Below are 20611 nucleotides of genomic sequence, written 5' to 3'. Positions count from 1 at the left end.
CTTCCCAAACTATTTGAATTAAGTTTTTGATCTTACATTGATCTTTTGATGTCGTCCCTTAGGTTATGAGGGTATTCCAAATGGGTACATGTGTAGTAAGGCTTAATAAAGTGACCATTCATGATTGTGTTTAAGGTCAATGACATTTACTTAACAGATAATACAATGACCGATAAGCTTGCACCTAAAACAGAAAATACAATGACCGATAAGCTCACACCTAAAACAAATATACAACACGTTTAGTACAGACTATACACCTGTGATGACGAAAAATGTCAAAATATATGTCATAAAATTTTCGTGCAATTCCATTTAACCTAATTAAAAGGAGCAGTTGTTGGGTACATTATATTATATACCTGTCACATTGTGTTGCTTAACTAGTAATAACATGTGTAACATGAAAGAATACAATATGCATGTTTTAATTAGTACTATAATCAAATGAAGATAGATTTGCAATAAAGAGGGCTACTGAAACAGCATTTGATGAAGAAAGTAGTGACATACCTGCCAACTGTCACTATTTCCAGGGGATTTCCCCTTATGGAAGCTCCCAAATTGAAATTTTGAAAGATCAATTTTGTCCACAATTGAAACAAAACAAATTATAATTTTACAATGACTTTAGGCTTATAAAAGTATGTAGAAGACAAAAAACAACATTAAAATGTATATGCAGACCCCCTTGAAGGTTTTTAAGGACTAGGACAGCCATCTTGCACGCAAAATCCCCATAGGCATTTTTAAAAGTTGGCAGGTACAATGTATGTAGTGATGCAATTTCAAACTAAGTATGTAAGTTTAGGACCTTAATTAACTTAAGCCTTAAAATCATACATGTACCAACTAATAAAGATACATCTGCATCAAAGAGGGCTACAAACATCATGGGACAAAGAAATTGGAATGGAATCCAAAACTAAGATCAGCGCCCTATTAAATTGAAGCTAGCATTATACGATGACCCAGTGTTCTCCCTAAGACCTTTCAGCATCAGAGTAATGTGATCTTATATTTTTGAATGTTTGACTAGTTTCTTATAGATTATGTTATGGATGTGATGCTATTGCTTTTAGAAACAAGATAGTATTTCAAATTTCCCTGTTTACCATGCTGCTAAATCCCAGGCACTTCTCTCAGAAAAAAAATTCCTATATATACCATACTATAACACATAATTACAATCATTGATCCTGATATGTTTATTTTAATATATATATACGACCAAAAACAACCTGGTTGCATACAGGTATTTTTGAGAGACAAGTGCGTGTGATTTTAGCGTTATTCAAAAGTTAAGTGTTTTCCTGTACTGTTTATTAGTGTGTGCAAGTGTTATATTAAGGTATATCTATAGGGGGAAAAAATTCTGAGACAAGTGCCTGTGTGCTAAATGCATTTCCTGGGGAGAACACTGTATAATACCTATCAAGTACATGTACAAACTACTAATCCAAATACAAATATTCTGACATTTTCCTTATGTGTATGTCTAAACAAGTTTTGCAAAAGTTTACTTGTGACAGAATAAAATTTTACTAGTCTGGGGCAGACTAGTGGCTAACGGTGCAGGCTTTATAGCTAGCATCATTCTATACATGTACCAAATATCTCAAATGATCATACACATTTATTTACAAACAAAATTAGGATTATTAAATTCTATTAAATAATTCCTAAACTAATCCAAGGAAAGTCAATTATACTACATATTAAGGTATACATAAAGCTAGCTACCTTAAACTTCAACCATAAAAGTATTATAATGACGTCAATGTAATAATTTCATGCTTCAACCTAGATGACCTCCGACATGACCTCAGATCCCTACTTGATTCTAGACAAGTCATCTTTACAAATACAATATTTATATATTTAAAATTAACTTATCCAAGAAAAGTTACTTACAAAAATGACTTTAACAAACTACATAAATATATAGCTTCCTTCAACCATAGAAATTTCATAATGACGTCAATATAATATTTCCATGCTTCAACCTAGATGACCTTAGATCCCTATCTCATTCTCAAAAAGCCGAAGTAACAATTACCGTCAAAACCTCCTTCCATTTAAATCGAACACACAACATACATTTAAAGTTTCCTACTTTATACGTTCGCACAACACATACATGTAATAAAGGATCCCAAAGTCAGCATCAATTTTGTTTGCCACTGTATAAATAATTATCCCTCACCTTTTATGAATATAACTGTTACATCTTTTCCCCATATCAATGGTTCATTTGTGTGACAGTTGACAATTGATATTAAAATGTTACAAATGTTCCCAGTCTGTTTACACTACTGTGTTAAACATTGTTAATCTCCTACTGATCATATACCATGGGATTTAAACATCGAGGGGCTGGAGTAAAAACAGGCTATGGGGTCAAAATATTATTATATGTTGTATTAGTGTACTGTAAATTCAGAAATTATAGCAATTTCTTTTTTTTTATTTTATGCAAATAATATCACAATAATATATAAAAACTCATATTCTAATACGAGACACAAATATATATAAATTGCAATAATTAATCTTGCCTTTTTGTCTATACTTCCAAAATCACAATAATACATTTATATGCATGCAATAATTTCTAAATTAACAGTAAGCATTTTGTTCTTTTCTTTATATACTTTTATAGCTGACTATGCGGTATGGGCTTTGTTCATTGGTGAAGGCCGTACGGTGACCTGTAGTTGTTAATGTTTGTGTCATTTTGGTATTTTGTGGATAGTTGTCTCATTGGCAATCATACCACATCTTCTTTTATATATATATATGGCTTCTCCTATATGCAGTTTAAATATTTTGTATGATATAAAATTACATACACTTAAAACTATTTGTATGGTACAGACAACCTCCATTGAAAACTTTATTTGTATTTAACATTAAAGTAAAAATGAAATTAAAGGTTTTAACAAATATAAGTACAAGTTAAGAATTAGGGCCAATGTCCCTTAGCCTTGATTTTATTTATTGAAGTCTTTTAACTTCTATGCTCACATTAAGAAAAAAGTTCATGAAAGGTTACTTTAAAAAAAATGTTTTATGCTAATAATATTGTAAAATTGCTTTACTATAATATTGGTGCCCTCGTATTCTTGGTGTGTTTACATGTACTGTACATGTATAAATTAAAACTACAATGTACTAATAATATTTGTGACTTTTGACAGTAGAAAAATAAAGTGAATATAAATTTTTGCAAAGATGTCCAACTTGGATTCTACCTGATGTACAAATTCTATCACCAAATCATGAAAAGTGGATAGTCTAATGAGCTTTTAACAACAAAATGTGCCCATGTTAATATTTAGTACTTTATATTTACATTTTAACATATATAGGAAACATTTACTTTTAACAGCATACACTATACAATTGTATTTAAATGGTTTAAACACATTTACAAAATGCTTAAGTTTCACTTTACTTCCCTTCACCTTTAAGTTTACATTTTCACTACGCAATAGTATTTCCACGTATTTTTACGATAGAATAAAAATCCAGGAAGATCTATGCATCTTTATTTGTATAAGTTATCAAAGAAAAACATTGATTAAACAAAAACTGACAAAATATATTTGATTTAATGCTTAAAATTAACAAGTAAAAAATCTTCATTCTTACAATTGTTAAGGAAATCTGTCTTTTATCACTAGTATAATATACTATTATAATGCATAACCCACTCAAGTAAATTGTTGACACAGAGTAATGTTACGCCTGTATGTTATTGTAATTTAGATAGTAAATGTTGAAATTATATAATATAACTGCAATACTTTTAACATGTACACTATGCAAAACATTCAAGCTTTCTACTGCCAAGGCACCAAATGTGTGTGTTTGTTTACATTATGCTGGTCAGTGGGAAACATAGAATGTGATATCACTGATCAGAGAAGGGCTAAAAAGATTATTTCTTAGTTTATATTAGCAGCTAACACATCTAACACAGTACTAATATAAACAAAGATTTATTTGAATCTGGAAAATTGATAAGTGTCTTTAATGAAAACTATCCCATTTAAGGAGGGTTAATGGCAAAGACCTGGCCTTGAAGTCATAAAACTTTGCTCAGTGCTTGGAGCACAAAAATCATGCTCGAAACATGAAATCCAGCATTTTGATTGGTTGATTTTCGAGTCTGAGTACAAAAAACATGCTCGAAAGTTTTATGACCGTGAGGCCAGGGTTGGTCATGTTGTTGGTTAGATCAAACTGAAATATCAGTGAAAGTTACCAGCTGGTACTTTAGCCCTACAAACATGGCTATCCCTATTTCATGTACTTAGATAGGTTAGTTTACATCATACATTGCACAATTCTTTTTAATTTTCCTGAATTCAAAATTATTCAGAATTTAATAATGGCTTAGGTTAACTGGTCAATGATTGATTGATTGTTAATTGCTTAAAACTGTCGTCTACTTTTTTCTTGGACATGAAGTTATACATGCATGCATGCTGGACATATAATATTTCCAACAACAATTTTGAACAATTGATTCTGCCAGATTATATCTTTTTCTTCAGAATTTCAATAAATCACTTAATTTTGTAGATATTCCTTACAGAAGTAAATGTCAAACAGTTGCTTGTTATAGAAATGTAACAATAGTAAAGTTGATTTCTTAAATCTTTAAATATCAGTAAGTGCTTTAAACGGTAAATTTAATTCTTATGTTGAAATTGATACTTTACTGGCATGGATGCTTTGTTTAATATATATTTTTAATCAATAAATGTATGAAAAGTAAGATTATATATAATCATAAAATATGTAAAGTCAAATTACTCATGATCAATTTTCAAAATAAAAGTATTGGAATGACTTGTCAGATGTATTTTGTATGTGCTATTCCCTAAAAACAAATGATAAACTTGACTTTTAATTTTTGTATATTTTGTATTTTCTTTTGTTTTTTGTATTTTTTTGTATTTTCTTGTATGTTTTGTACTTTGAATTTTCTTGAATTTTTTGTATTTTCTTGCAGCATTTGTTCTGTTCTTCAGAATTCAAGTATCATTACTTAACAAAGTCTATACTTAAAACAAATGAAAATGCAGATTTGTTTATACTTCAACATATAAAAGACAAAAAAGGGGCAGTCATGGCAAAAAATAATCATGATAATTGCCTAGATTAGAAAAGAAAAAGGTCCAAATATTTTTACAAAAGTTTTGACTTACAAATTAACATAAAAAATTTAATGAACTACAAAAGTAATATACTGAATTTAGTGTTCTCCCCAGATATTTCATAAAGCATCCTTGTAAAAAGTAAAATAAAGATACAATGTACATGTACCATCATGTTTCTAAAAATTATAGCATCACATCCATAACACAATCTATAAGAAAATCAAATCAGATAGCATCACATTTAGAAATATAGCATCACATTACAATGATGCTAAAAGGTCCTCATGGTCCTGGGGAAAACACTGACTGAATTATCAAAATTGACTATATATAATAATGGTGTTTTTCATAATAAAAAATCTATAAATATGTTAAGGGCAGTTTTTGAATATACATGTATTTCAGAATCTAAGAATTCTAAGTACACGGGGTAATACATTAAAGTGTACACCAAAATGTCATAAAAAATGTTTTAACAATTGAAATTCAATGCAACCAACATGGCCAATGACATGAATAACACGAAGTTGTTTTCATTTTGGTGTATATATGAACAATAAAATTAACAATACTAGCTATATAGTCCCTTAGATTCTGAAACGGCCATGGCTAATAGATAGAGTTTTTCGATTATGATCGATAATAGGAACACCACTAGAAATAATCTAATTCATACAGGATCACCCATTGTCTGAACTCAATGATAAGTTATTAATTGATGCTTGTTCCAAGTGAATGATCCTGACTTCCTTCCTTGTATGTGTGTTTCCTTCTTAGCTATTACCCTACACTTATTCAATTAAAGATATTTAATAATTAAATGGTAATGTGTTTAATATCCTTATTTATCCTAATGACCCTCAGGTCTTTAAAACATATTACATATTTTTTTAATGTTTTACAATTCGAGGTCATGTGACTTATGTCAACCTGCCAAAGAAGCCTATCAGTACATGTAGTAGTACATGAAGTGGGACACCTTAGAATTAGATTTTTGAATTCATCATTAAATTGTACAGACATTTGTTTTCAATGAGGCCAAAAAGAAAGTACATGTACATGCATTTATGTATGTGCGTTTACTGTCCATACTGAAAAAAAATACTGGGGTAATTTGGTAGGGATTTTTTTTTATTTTCAATATTTTTTGCATTGAGTCTATGGGAGCATGCATGCAACATTGTGACTTCAACATGTTCAACACTTGCTTAATCAAAACTGGTCTAAAAAACTTTAGGGTTGGGGATAAAAATTAGATCGGTGTACAGTAAACACATAATTTTTCTTTGTCTTTTAATGTTACACTGACACCATTTAACTGGTATTTAATAATCCTTAATTATTGATGTGGTATCCAATCTAAGATCAAGTTCCTATAATACTTTAAGTGATATGTATACAATGTACGTCACATGTAAGTACTACCATGAAAGGAAAACATAGCTTAAGCATTTGTTCCATTATAAAGTACAAAATTTATACCATTTAATAACAATGTAAATCAGGGATTTTATTCTACATTGTATACATGTTTATATCAAAAGTCTTACACTAGTCATTTTGGAGCCCTTAAAGCTTGTTGTTCTGTATGAACCAAGGCTCTGTATTGAAGACTGTAATTGTACTCTGATCTATAATTGTTAACTTTTTATTCATTGACATTGCAACTTGAATGGAAAGTTGTCTCATGGTCACTCACACCATATCTTCTTATATATTCACCAGATCATACCCGTGATATCGCGGGTCAGTGACTGAATTAAAGTGTATAACTATGCGTAAGTTTTTTCTTTGGAAAATGTCTGTAAAAAGTTAAGAATATGACTTTTTTTTTTTGTTCCATTGGTTGATATAGTCTAACATTTCATTTTGTCAGTTCATTTGGACTTCCCAAGCCTCCTTTTGAATTTACAAATGTACTTTGGAATTCTGTACTTATGTTAATACTTTTTAAAAGACTTTCAACGTGCTTAAATTATGTATATTTTTATTGAATGATATAAAATTTTATGATCAGGACCAACGGGTTGATTTAATCTTGGCACATCTGTGCAGACAAGTCAGTATCAATTTGAAATTTTATATTTTACATGCTAGAGATAACCAGTAGTGCCACAATGTCATAGAAGCAAGCTTAAGAAATGTTAAGGGTTAAAGTATATACATGTACATCAGGGATCTCCATGGATGAAAATTGAACGATGGAGGAACTTTCACCATCACAAACCATGTCTACGCCGTACAGTGTAGCGCAATAGGAAGTATTTCATCCCTCCACATAAGGAATGGTGAACATGCTAGTTCATTGCTCATTTAAATTATATTTATTTGAATTTTCATTATAAATAGAAGTATAAATATTTTCAAGAATTGGCAATTGCCGTTTGTAACCATTCAAATGCCAAGCCTTCATGGTCCCTCCCCCCCCCCCCCCCCCCTTTAGTCGAGAATGACATAAAGCTGTCATGAAGGTCCCCATGTAGTTTTCTTGCTATTTTTGGTAATTGTAATGGGGGTTAAAAATCATGACATGTGAAGCTTATTTTTCACAGACACGGCTGTCAAATTCAGAAGGCATGTACCTATTACCGCAGCAACAACAAGACAATTCGTAAGGTTGAAGAGATTTGTAAAGCAAACGTTGACAAATAAAAAGCTTTTTAATAACTTTTTCTAGCAAATGGATGCTATACAACACGCATCTTTCGAGTCTGAATAGAAACCGGAAACGCAGATGTATCAATTTGATTGTAAACTACGAAATGAATTCGGAATTACGATACGACATTTCTTTTGACAGGAAATATTAAACGTTTTTACTTTGTAACTTTTAAAGTACATGTAATTCTATATTATTGTTACAGCAGTACTCGACTTATTTGCGATGAAATAATAATAACTGTTTTACGTCTTATTTTGTACTTTTAAAAAAAGGGGGATGCTGATTGCATAAGTCAAAATAAAAGCATGTGTTTGACTTGTTAAACTGTTTTCTTTGAAATTGGATTATTATCATTTATTTAATCTAAATTATCATAAGCATTTGCGGAAACTTAGTTGAAGAATTCAACAAATGGATCGTCTATCTTCAGATAGTATTCTCCTGTCTCATTAATTGATCTACCTGTACAAGCTCAGGTACAAGTGATTAGCGATCTTAATCCGGATATCCCTCAGGCGTTAGAACTGTATTGGATTATGAGATAAAAAAAAAGCCTAAGGGTTATGCAATTACAAGAATTTGATTATAATTGCTAAAAAAAATGGTGTCGGGCTTTTAAACGATAACAGTTTTGAACGATGGCGGAAGCCAATTTAACGATGGCACAAGACATTTGAACGATGGCGGGGCGTCATCGTTAAACAGGCCATGGAGATCCCTGGTACATGTATCAATACATCTATCTTGCAAAACGTCTCTGTCTTCACTCAAGCATGTCAAGCCCAAAGAGCAATATATATTTTATACTTATTGACTGGGTATGAGTGGAAAAGTTAGTTTATTGTTCCTGAAGCCAATCTATTGCCCTGAGCTTTAGCCGAGTTTAATAGTTGTATCTGAGAGGACAGTAACATGAGTAAACTTGCTTGTCCACGAAAATACCCAGTCAGTAAGTATTTTATAATACTGAAAGAGACTACAGACAGTAAATCTCAGGGCTATATCAACTATCTGAATATAAAAAGCAGAAACACAACCATACTGTTTCACTTTTACTTCATTTATATTTTGAATGCTAATTAAGGCTACATTCCACACTGATGCCAACCCTAGATACAATAGGTAAAACATGACGTTATTACTCCCACAGTATTTTCAACATTATCCAATCCCGCAGCTGCTTTTCAAATTCCACGAAATATAATGACGCTTGCAGAGTCAAATAGTTTCACTGAGGTCCAATAGATGGAAACTATTGACTGGTCAAAAAGTTTAATGCTTGTAATTTGAAAAATAGTGAAAATATTGTATATATATATATAATATACAACTTGTCTAAACATCAACCCAACAATGTTAGATCTGTAAATTTGCTTTCGCAAATTTTTGGTTCTTCCCTCGCCGGGATTCGAACCCATGCTACTGTGATATTGTGACACCAAATCGCCCAGCCGTCCCGCTAGACCACACGACCACCTGGGCTCTCAAAAAAGAGTTTTCGCTGGCCATGTGTTACCTTTCCACGTCAGTTTTAATCTAGCGGCGTATTACAGTACATGATATATAAGGCATGAAGATGTTATTGTTACAGATCAGCTAAATTATCTATAGTAAAGGATCCTACAAATTAGTGTAATATATATATAGATATAGGAAGATGTGGTATGAGTACCTATGAGACAACTCTCCAACCCAGTAACAATTTCTAAAAGTAAACCATTATAGGTCAAGGTACAGGCTTCAACACAGAGCCTTGGCTCACATCGAACAGCAAGCTACATGTATAAAGGGCCCCAAAAATTCCTAGTCAGTGTAAAACCATTCAAAGGTACTAATTTTATATAGAAAATGATAACTGATCATGAGGTACAGTATAATAAATATCACAATATCATTTTCAAATAAGAGAGAAAAACCAGCAATAATCATTGTACTTGTCTATAGATGTGCGAAAAACATTTGTTTTAAGCTTTCTACAAGCTACATGTAAATGATGATATTTGAAAGCCAAGTGCACACAAAATCTCCCTCCCTTCAGTTGTATGGGATACGAAATTGCATTCATGTACACCATAAATTATTTCTATACATACTATCCTACATAATGCGAAGGGATTGGTATACATGTATGTAGTAGATACTTAGCCAGCTGTTAGCAGTTGAGCTCGGAAAGTACTTCTTAAACCCCGAAAATCTTCAGTCCGGACTGAATTTGTATGATCTGAAACAGCTACAATATTTTATCAACTTGTGACAGATTTAATTGCCAAACAGTTGAGGTTATGGTTTCACATCTGATAACAGTTCGCGGAGAAAAGACAATGACCTTAGTTTTAGAGGAAAGAATTTTTATCATCAAAATACATATGCATTGAATATTCACACATAATGATTTCAGAGTTAAATTGTTTGTATAAATTGAAAATTTATTTTTATTTTTTATTATTTATATTTTCCCTAGTACAAAATAAAACTTTCAAAAAGCATGATGAATGTGTCCACTTTTTGGCAAAAGTGTCCACATTTGTCTTTCTTCAATGAAGCAATATACTCAAATATGAAAGAAGTATTGAATAAAAGTACATTGTCAAGATTACAAATCAACATGATCTATTGAAATGAAATTACAAATTTAAGATATGGAAACATTAAAAATTGTAAACACACTTTATATGTTGACCTTCATTATACATTCTTTACCTAATGACATTTCAAGTATAATATTTGTAACGAAAGTAAAACAAGGCTAGGCATCTGCAAGTCATCAGCTTCTCGTTGTCAAATATATGGTCATAAATTCATTGATAAAGAGAAACCATACAGTGACTTTCCTCATCACCAAACTGATCAAAAAGCGGTGTACTTCGGGGTTTAAGCTCAGTTGGTATATGTGCTGCCTTGTAACACAGAGGTGTTGGACTGTTGGGCTAGAGTCCTGGTGGAGTCAGAGATGAATTGGGCGTCCAACAATAAAAACCAAAAAAAAAGAATTACCTAGACACGGAAGTGTAAAATGAAGATATCATCATTACAATATAATGATTCTTGAAGTCGGGGAAGTGTGACAGGATTGCTTCCCTTGGTACAAATGTTTATGACTACATCATAGTACATGCAAATATGTAGATTCATTGTACTTAGCCAGCCATAAGCAGTTCAGCTAGGGAAGTACTTCTTTGGCTCAGTTGGAATACATGCTGCCTTGTAACACAGAGGTTCAGGTTTCGAGTCCCGGTGAAGACAAAGATGATTTTGTAAGAAGAAACATGATCTTGGGACTCCAGTTACACAAAGATTGACTATTGTCTAGATCTACAAACAGGTAATTTGAAGCATGTGCTAGATATATGTACATGTACCTGTAAATGGATTGTAAACATATATATTGTACCAACCATGTGTCTAAAATCTAAGAGAAATTCAGAATCCTCCTCCATGTGCTGGACTCGTGTCACATGTAACAAACCACAATCAATGACAATGTGATGTTCTATCACTTAAAAAAACATTCAAAGAGGAAAAGAAACATTAAATTTATAAATATGGGCCATTTAAACATATAACCTGATTGACATTGAGAAATCAGACAACAATTTCTTCCCGTTGACGTCAAACAAAGACCATTGACTATTTGAACTCGTTCAATAACATGGAAAATTTTCAGCTATTTATACTGAAACTTACGCTATATGACTTACATTTCCACAATTTGTTAACTTCTGAGAATAAAAATGTTATTCAAACAAATAAATAATTAGCATATATTCCATAGAATCAGTTCAAGAGTTCAGTTTCTTTCACGCGAACGTGACTGGAACTCTCCGGAAACAGGTGCCAAAAAATACATTAGGTCGTGCTAAATACCAGCCATATTTTTTGAACATTATAGAGGACAACAATGGTCCTCTTTTAAAAGTAACGAATTAAAAAAAAAACACCTGTTACCGGTTGCATGTTACCTTTTGTGATTCCCTCCTTTAACAGGATAAACTGGATTTCATCAAGTATATTATGTTTTTCTATATTTACAGTCTATTTCCAGGAACTATACTTCTGCCATTTTGGATTGTAAAAAAATAGAGAACCTAATGTCCAGATTTTCAATCATGTTAGCAAAATTTGATGCAGGAATGCAGATATATAATGTGAATTTTCATTTAAAAGAACAAATTTATAAAGAATAAAACTTATAAATATTAATATTGTTACAAGTGTAGAATATTTGCTTGATTTTTAATGTTTTCAAATTTGCAATTTAAGTGGATGTAACTCTGAAATAGTGCATTTTCTGAAGGAATCTTCATGGAATTTTGCTATTTTGTATTTTAGCCAGAAAAAAACATACCGTTACCCTAAGCTATCTTTTCTTTTGACTTCTTCGAAGCATTTTTTAAAAGTATTTTATCATTTAGTTTTGCTTTTTTAAAATCACATCAATGATTTGTATAGTAAGTCTTATTTTTAAATTCTTCTTCATTTAGACACCATACCACCTTAAACATGTAAGACTAACCGTTCAGTCATAGAAATAATATTTTTTTGTTTATTTACATTCTAGAAGAGCCTTTCGTTTTTCATGAAGAGAGTAGCACGGACTTCTTGTAATTGATTATGTAAAGGTTTTTTTGAAACACAGAGTACCATTTAAAAGACCACATGTACAGTATGATATTATTTGTAACATTCTAGCCGTTGCATATCATTCCACATGTCTGACCACGCAGCATTTTCAATCTTTGATTCAACAACTGTATAAAGTTTTGTGATAAAAAAAATAATTGTTAAAGCAGAGCATAAGAATAGGAAATATTCTTAGTTTTTAGTTCCTTCTTCACATAATGAACAAATTGAAGGTTTTTTTTACCATTTTTTGAGTGGTGCAGGTTAGAGTGCTGTATAATGTATGTATCTAAACGCAATTTGGTTTTATAACAGGCTTTACGTAAACCCATTTGTTCCGAAACTACACTCATTCATATAGAACTAACAGCACAAATTTTACAGTTTTGATGTTTAAGTTCCACAGTGACAATTTCGAATTGACTTCAGTAAACATATTTTCAGTCGTTTTTAGCTATGGTACCAAAGGTTAACAGATAATTTTTTGTATGTAGAAGTGCAGTGATATGTAGTTTACCTAGAAGTAGACTAGACTCCAGCGTTGGAGGATCTAACCAGAGTAATTTTTGAATTTGTTTCAGAAAGTTATTACTTAAGAATTGAATGGTTCTTTTTGTAACTTCTTTGGGGTGTAAAAGCGTTGACCGAAGTACATTTTGTAAACATTTCCAAAAATGTGCGCACGGTCAACGCTTTTACAACCCTATGAAGTTACAAAAAGAAGCATTCAATACTTATAATTACATCTTTTAGCTGGGCTCATGAAAACACGATTTTTATCTTTTTTTTATTCAATTCACCTGTGTACTTTATTTTGGGACCTCGTGTTATCATGAATGATAAGTTTTATTGTGTAATGCAATTGCTTAAGGAATATCACGTGATATGCAGTTAGCCAATCAGAATAAAGTATTATAATGAAACATACATCTAATGTAATTATATGCAGAAAATGTCCAGACGGGAAATATCTTTTGCACTAAGATTGACTATTTCAAGTCCTGAAATAACACGGTTATAATTCTAAATGCACGGGGGAAGGGCACAGGCACTTGTCTCAAAAAGTATATAGGGAAAAAAAAATTGAGACAAGTGCCTGTGGGGAAGGGTGCCAAATAAACAATTTGGTTTAAGTTCTGCCTCGCCGTCGAAGCTTTAGGCCCGTACCATTGGCGGATCCAGGGGGGTTCCCGGGGTTGGAACCCCCTTTTTTTGGACGATCAATGCATTTGAATGGGAGCGAAGAGCATGGCTGGATCCGCCCCTGCATACCATACAGTCAAAAGTTTTAACACATACAAGGGCCATGCGACAAAAGAAGGGATATGAAATAGACAAATCTATCTGAAGTCAACTTCGTCCAGTAGATTTGGAACCTCAGAATCAGTTTATCACTAAATAGAGATTTGATAAAAGTTTGTGATAAATCATGTCAGTACCGAAGCACTAACAACAGAGTATCGACAAGGTCATGTCGACTTAAATAGTCCCATTTAGGAATGTAAACTTCAATACAAATGTAACAAAAATAGACATTGTATATGGACAGTTTTCATAATAAAAGGTACCTGCGGATATAGATAGATCAGTCAATGTAATCACGAAATGATATTTATACAGGTTTTTACTATGCATAAATGTAGATGTTGGGTATAAGTATATAGTCTTGAATCCGTTCTCAGTATACCTCGATGTAAAAGAACGCAGTCAACATTTTTAGATATGAGAATTTTTAAACGTTCCAAAGTCATTCATTAGAAATGAATATATAAATGCAGTTAAAAAAGTTTCAATCATTTTTCTTTATCGATCATAGTTTCCTAACAAAAAATGCCGAGAGGAAAATAATGAAAGAACCAGAATGAATGAATGAGAGAGAAAAGGCCGAAATGAAAGAAAGAATGAAAGAAAGAAAGGATGAGAGAAAAAAAATGTATATATATGTAGCTATAAAATCATTTTTTTTCTATAACTATAAGATTGGGTAAACTTCATGCAATAAGGACGCAATTTACCCAACAATCCATGCAACCTAATGCAAACCATAGATAGACACGTGTGTCACAAAGAAAAAGAACCCACAAAATGTGAGGATCCTAAGACCCTGTTTGGTATTAAAAAAAAGAAGACATGGACAGACACGTGTTTCGCCAAACAAACACTGTTCTTCACATGCCCCATTATACTTAATCAAAAGCTGTCTAACTTAGAATAAACAGAGATCAGTCAGTTAAAACTAACACCGATTGTAACTAACATTTCAACTTCAGACACGTGTCACAGAATCACGATTTTGTAGAATTCACGTGTCAACGTCCTGAATGCTACTGTGAAAGTTTCGAGTTCATGATTGACTACTAAAGTTATAACTGATGACCTAACAGGACCACGGGGGTCTTTTCCTATATACATATATACCCACACACCGGTACGGGTAACTATTTTGATTTTGGAATGTCAAATATATCATCTGTGTGCAATAGTTTATCAATTGATGGAAATTTGTATATATGTGAATGAGTAATGAATCTTGTTCTTATGTTCAGAAAATAAACATGTAAAGATTTAATAGATTATGTTACTAACATCTGGGAAAAAGAGGTTATGATTTTCCTCTTAAATAAACCAATGGGTAAAGATTTTCGCAAAGAGCAACATATGAAGGGGAAAGGGGGTCAGACGTCAGTACTCAGATTTGTATCTTGATTGTTGAACCCCGTGAAGAAGACTCCTCATATACTTTAAGAGACGTGTTACAGAAAAGGCGTATTCCACAAACTGGAAACACAACTTTATATACTTATTTTGTCGAGGATTGTATCCTGTGAACGAAACAAAAACAGAGGAAATCAGTTCTCCTTCTTTCAAATGTAATTAGAATGTTCGACGATCGCGGGTGTCAGGAGATGATTCGCTAAAGACATATTTTTTGCTCACTTGACAAAATATATTGCCCTTTATTGTGACAATTAGCTAATAGGTAAAAGAACCTTGTTCCTGTAAAAAAAATCGTACATGTAAACATCTCAACATATTACGTCATATAGATATTGTTCAGAGACATGTGCCTGCATGTGCTCTCACAGTTAAGATTATACGCCAAAGCAGAAAACTGAATTCCAGATAAGTTCTACCAGGAGGATTAATGATGCCTCTTATCCCCAATTCGTAAATGAAGGCTATAATGATGCCTCTTATCCCCAAATCGTAAATGAAGGCTAATAAATTTCTCAAAAAACATTTCTTTTGGATGATCTCAAAACTACTCGTTACAAGAAGCCAGAAACAGAGAGAAAAAAATATGGAGATGCTGTTGGATTCCGTAATTGACAACTATCCGAGAAAACCGAATGAAGCAGATGTCAGATACCGTGGATACGGCTTTCAACAATGAACAAAATTCGTACCGGCATAGCAAGCTATACAAGGCACCGACATAAAAAATATAAAACAATTCAAATAAGAAAACTCAACAGCTTGTTTTATGAGGGTATTCACAGGGGTACCCTAATGTTGTATAATGGTTAAAATATTGCCAAATGACGTTAACGGTAATTTTTGGTGCATGACGATTAAAAGTACACTTTCTTTCATTCGATAAAAAAAATTGACTGATTTTGACCAATCCCATTTTCACTTCAATGTTCACTACTTGAAATATTCTTTCCTCCTTGAAATAGCTAGCGTCGTTCTAGTTTTTTTTTCTATTTTTGAAAAGAAAAAAAGGCGCGTTAAATTAATTACAAAAAACTTTCCATTACTTTTCTTAAACATATCACGTTTGAACATTGTACTTGTATAAATGTTAAACTTTTAATATAAATATAAGGGGATGCGATATTATATGTCAATGAGACAATACTCTACAAGAGACCCCGTATACGGCCATCAACAATGAGCAAATCCCATATCGCATAGTCTGCTATAAAAGGCTACTTACCCAATCAATGAAGTAAAAACCAAAATAATGGAAGCACTGTGAATGTACTTAAATGTCAACTTCAACCCGTTTCAACATACTCCTAGCCTACATGTTAATTGGTCACATATGTTGCTTTTACCATTTAACAGCTGCCGGCAAAATGTCCAGTTATTTATTAACTTTTGAGCACACGTTAACAATATGTTGCCTTTATCAGAATCATCATTCGTATGACCTATTTAATGCTATTACAAGTCACTTTGACACATAATGTTTAGGTACGAACACTCTATCCATTCATGTACTTTTGTTTTGTTTTTATTTATGATTTTTTTTTATAATTTTGTCTCTTCATTTTTGCGTATGAATATATTTTTCCCCGAAGGAAAGGGGTTAGTGCTTAACACTAAATACATTTTGAAGACACGGATTATATTCGAAAGGTCTTTAGTTTTCTGAATCATAGTAGTCCGAAAATGAGGTTCAATCGATCAAAGACACAATGGTTGGAATATTTGGTCTCAAGAACCTGATAAGCTAAAATATACTGCAATTGTTTGCACCTGTCCTAAGTCAGGAATCTGATGTTCAGTGGTTGTCGTCTGTTTATGTGGTTCATACGTGTTTCTCGTTTTTATATAGATTAGACCGTCGGTTTTCCCGTTTGGATGGTTCTACACTAGTCATTTTTTTAGTCCTTTATAGCTTACTGTTCGACGTGAGACAAGGCTCCGTGTTGAAAACGTACCTTGACCTATAATGGTTTACTTAGATGGAGAGTTGTCTCATTTTCACTCATACCACATCTTCTTATATCTATTAACTTGACAAATATGTATCTTATTCTTAGTGCATATGACAGTGATTATTCTTGTTGATCATTCTATATGTGCCTGTCCAAAGTCACGAGCCTGTGATTGGGTGGGTGTCGTTTGTTGCAGTTTATCATATTTGTTTTTCATTTCTTAATTGTTTTGTATATAAAAGTGTTGTCCTGTGTACCACTGTCTAAGGTTAAGAAAGGAGCTTGCATCCGCTAACATGTTTTACCCTACCACATTCTGTTTGTGCCTGTCGCAAGTCAGCCAGGAGCCTGTAATTCAGTGGGTGTCGATCGTTTAATACTGTATATCAAATGTTGTCATTGCTGTTCTGTGCATTACCTGATGTTCAGTGGTTGTCGTTTGTTGATGTGGTTCATAAGTGTTTCTCGTTTCTCGTTTATTATATAGATTGGACTGTATGTTTTCCCGTTTGGATGGTTTTACACTAGTAATTTTTTGGGTCCTTTATAGCTTGCTGTTCGACTTGAGCCAAGGCCGTACTTTGTCCTTTAATGGTTTACTTTTACAAATTGTGATTTTGATGGAAAGTTGACTCATTGGCACTCATACCACACCTTCTTATATCTATAAATTGGTTTTCTCAATTTAATTGTTTATTATTTTGTTGTGTCGGGGTCTATTATAGCTTGCTATGCTGTACATAGTTCTGCTCATTGTTGAAAACGGTATTGTAACCCATGGTTGCGAACATCTACTCCATCCGGTTTCTTCATGGTGGATAGTTGTCACTTTGGGAATCATACTTCATCTCCTTTTTAATGCCCCATAATAGATAGTAGAGGGGGCATTATATTTTCTGGTCTGTGCGTCCGTCCGTCCGTTGGTTCGTTCGTCTGTGCGTCCGTTCGTCTGTTCGTCCGTTCGGCCCGCTTCAGGTTAGAGTTTTTGGTCAAGGTAGTTTTTGATGAAGTTGAAGTCCAATCTTGAAACTTAGTACACATGTTCCCTATGATATGATCTTTCTAATTTAAATGCCGAATTAAAGTTTTGACCCCAATTTCATGGTCCATTAAACCTGGAAAATGTTAGTGCGTGTACTATGGACACATTCTTATTTTATTCTGTTTCTTGCTTCTGTCTTAGAATTGTCGCTCTTAGGTTTCTGAAATTAATATAGCCCGAAAAGTACTTCATTATTTAAAAAGCAATACACACTTATATAATGTTGAAATAACTGCATATCATAAAACTGGTTATTAAAGTTGAAGTTCATTCGCAACAGGCGAGCGAGCGAGAAAGTGAAAGATATATATAGATATATTTTACTTAATTATTTTCTATACGAACTGAATGTTAGACCAGAGACATATAATACATTATATGTCTCTGGTTAGACCGATACGGTAAATTCAAAAATCATTCCGGTTTTTTTCTGATACATATACACAGGCACTATAATTCCTATATATATATATATAAAAGAAGATGTGGTATGATTGCCAATGAGACAATTGTCCACAAGAGACCAAAATGACTCAGACATTAACAACTATAGGTCACCGTACGGCCGTCAACAATGAGCAAAGTCCATACCGCATAGTCAGCTATAAAAGGCCCCGATATGACCATGTAAAACAATTCAAACGAGAAAACTAACGGCCTTATTTATATACATGTACCTTAATATATTATATCTTGAGGTATGTATACACACTGACTGTGTACATATATCTGTATGCAGAAAAACCGAAAACCGCATCGATTGATGATTTCGCAATTTTGTCCATTCTTTAAAACCTCATAACAATCAATGCAAAAAATAACTTCTGATTTTACAGTATTTATAAACATATTGATAAAAGCTTCAATCAAACTCAATAATTCACAGTGTTTCATTTCCAGTTCTACAATTCGATCTCTATATATATACTACTTTCCATATAGCCGTCGATTGTTTTGTAAGACTATAGAAAACAATTAGAGCCAATTCTCTCTCGTAACTTTAACTACGTCCTTTTATTTTGGCTCATTAAAACGCAACTAACCTTTGATAGAGGAAGGTTTTTACAATAGTTGTGCAATCAGGCTTCGTTTTCCTTTTCTGCAACTTCTATATATGGGAATTGATTCATAAGGAATATAAGAGGGTATCGATACGAGGTTCTTCATTTTTTATCTTTACTCTTCAATTATTTGGATATTTTTGTCTTTATTCCGTATTCATTATGCTCATAATAAATTCTCTACTTCTGATATTTCACCATCCCATTATTTTCTATGCTATACATTTCAGCACAATATTATTCATCATTATATAAAAAAGAAGATGTGGTATGATTGCCAATGAGACAACTATCCACAAAAGACCAAAATGACACAAACATTAACATAGAGGTCACCGTACGGCCTTCAACAATGAGCAAAGCCCATACCGCATATAGTCAGCTATAAAAGGCACCGATAAGACAATGTAAAACAATTCAAACGAGAAAACTAACGGCCTTATTTATGTAAAAAAATGAACGAAAAACAAATATGTAACAAATAAACAAACGACAACCACTGAATTACAGGCTGCTGACTTGGGACAGGCACATACATAAATAATGTGGCGTTTGTTTACCGTATGTTTTTCTGTATTCCTGATTTGTGTTTGCCCTTTGTTATGACCATTATTCTCTACTCTCGCAACTTCAAAATATTGCGCATGTTATATTTCATTCCTCATCAGCGTAATAACGCTTATTTCAATCCGAGACTTATATGTTGAGGATGCTAATTTTCACTAATAGTTGACAAACTGGTCTCGGTCTCATTTTACCCCCTCCCTCTCCTCCCTCTTTTCGCCGAGAAACATAACAATCAGAAGACAAGGAATTATCTTGTAATTCAAAATCTATAAATTTGATAGATTGCCTTTAATTTTGTATATAACATTCTTCGTGGGATATTAAACAAACACTAATCAATCACTGAACGAAATGTCTATCCGATTAATGATGTGAACCGTGTGTTGGAGGAGAAATACAAATAAATCAACATGTTATATATTCCAGGCAAACAGACAGTGCCATCTGATTTTCTTATCGGAAAGTTGATGAATCTTAATGGAATTCCAATATCAAAGAGTTTCAAGGGTAGAACTTCCAATATTAAAGAGTCTCAAAGAAACACAAATAAATTTCAATATTTTACGTATACAAATCAAATTGTTATCCAGATATAGGAAGATGTGGTGTGAGTGCCAATGAGACAACTCTCCATCCAAGTAACAATTTAAAAAAGTAAACCATTATATGTTAAAGTACGGCCTTCAACACGGAGCCTTGGCTTATACCGAACAACAAGCTATAAAGGGCCCCAAAATTACTAGTGTAAAACCATTGAAACGGGAAAACCAACGGTCTAATCTATATAAACAAAACGGGATTAAACGTTTTAATGGATCCAA

General features: G+C 32.7%; 1 protein-coding gene across 8 annotated transcripts in view; it reads right to left on the bottom strand.

Moving 5' to 3' along the window:
- LOC134693949 (sodium bicarbonate cotransporter 3-like) overlaps positions 1-16485 on the bottom strand; it is a 70298-nt gene extending 53813 nt beyond the window's left edge. For 4 of the 8 annotated variants that reach the window (XM_063554920.1, XM_063554926.1, XM_063554927.1 and 1 more), the window contains exon 1: positions 11518-11678. The gene's annotated coding sequence lies outside the window, so the exon portion shown is untranslated. Of the gene's footprint in view, positions 1-2206; positions 2315-11397; positions 11468-11517; positions 11679-16393 lie in introns of those variants that run through there. The other 4 variants (XM_063554925.1, XM_063554922.1, XM_063554923.1 and 1 more) reach the window with 4 other exon arrangements.
- Positions 16486-20611: the final 4126 nt, after the last annotated feature.

Source organism: Mytilus trossulus, chromosome 13 (assembly GCF_036588685.1).
Source record: "Mytilus trossulus isolate FHL-02 chromosome 13, PNRI_Mtr1.1.1.hap1, whole genome shotgun sequence".
Taxonomy (NCBI): domain Eukaryota; kingdom Metazoa; phylum Mollusca; class Bivalvia; order Mytilida; family Mytilidae; genus Mytilus; species Mytilus trossulus.
This window is presented reverse-complemented; position numbering and strand designations above follow the sequence as displayed.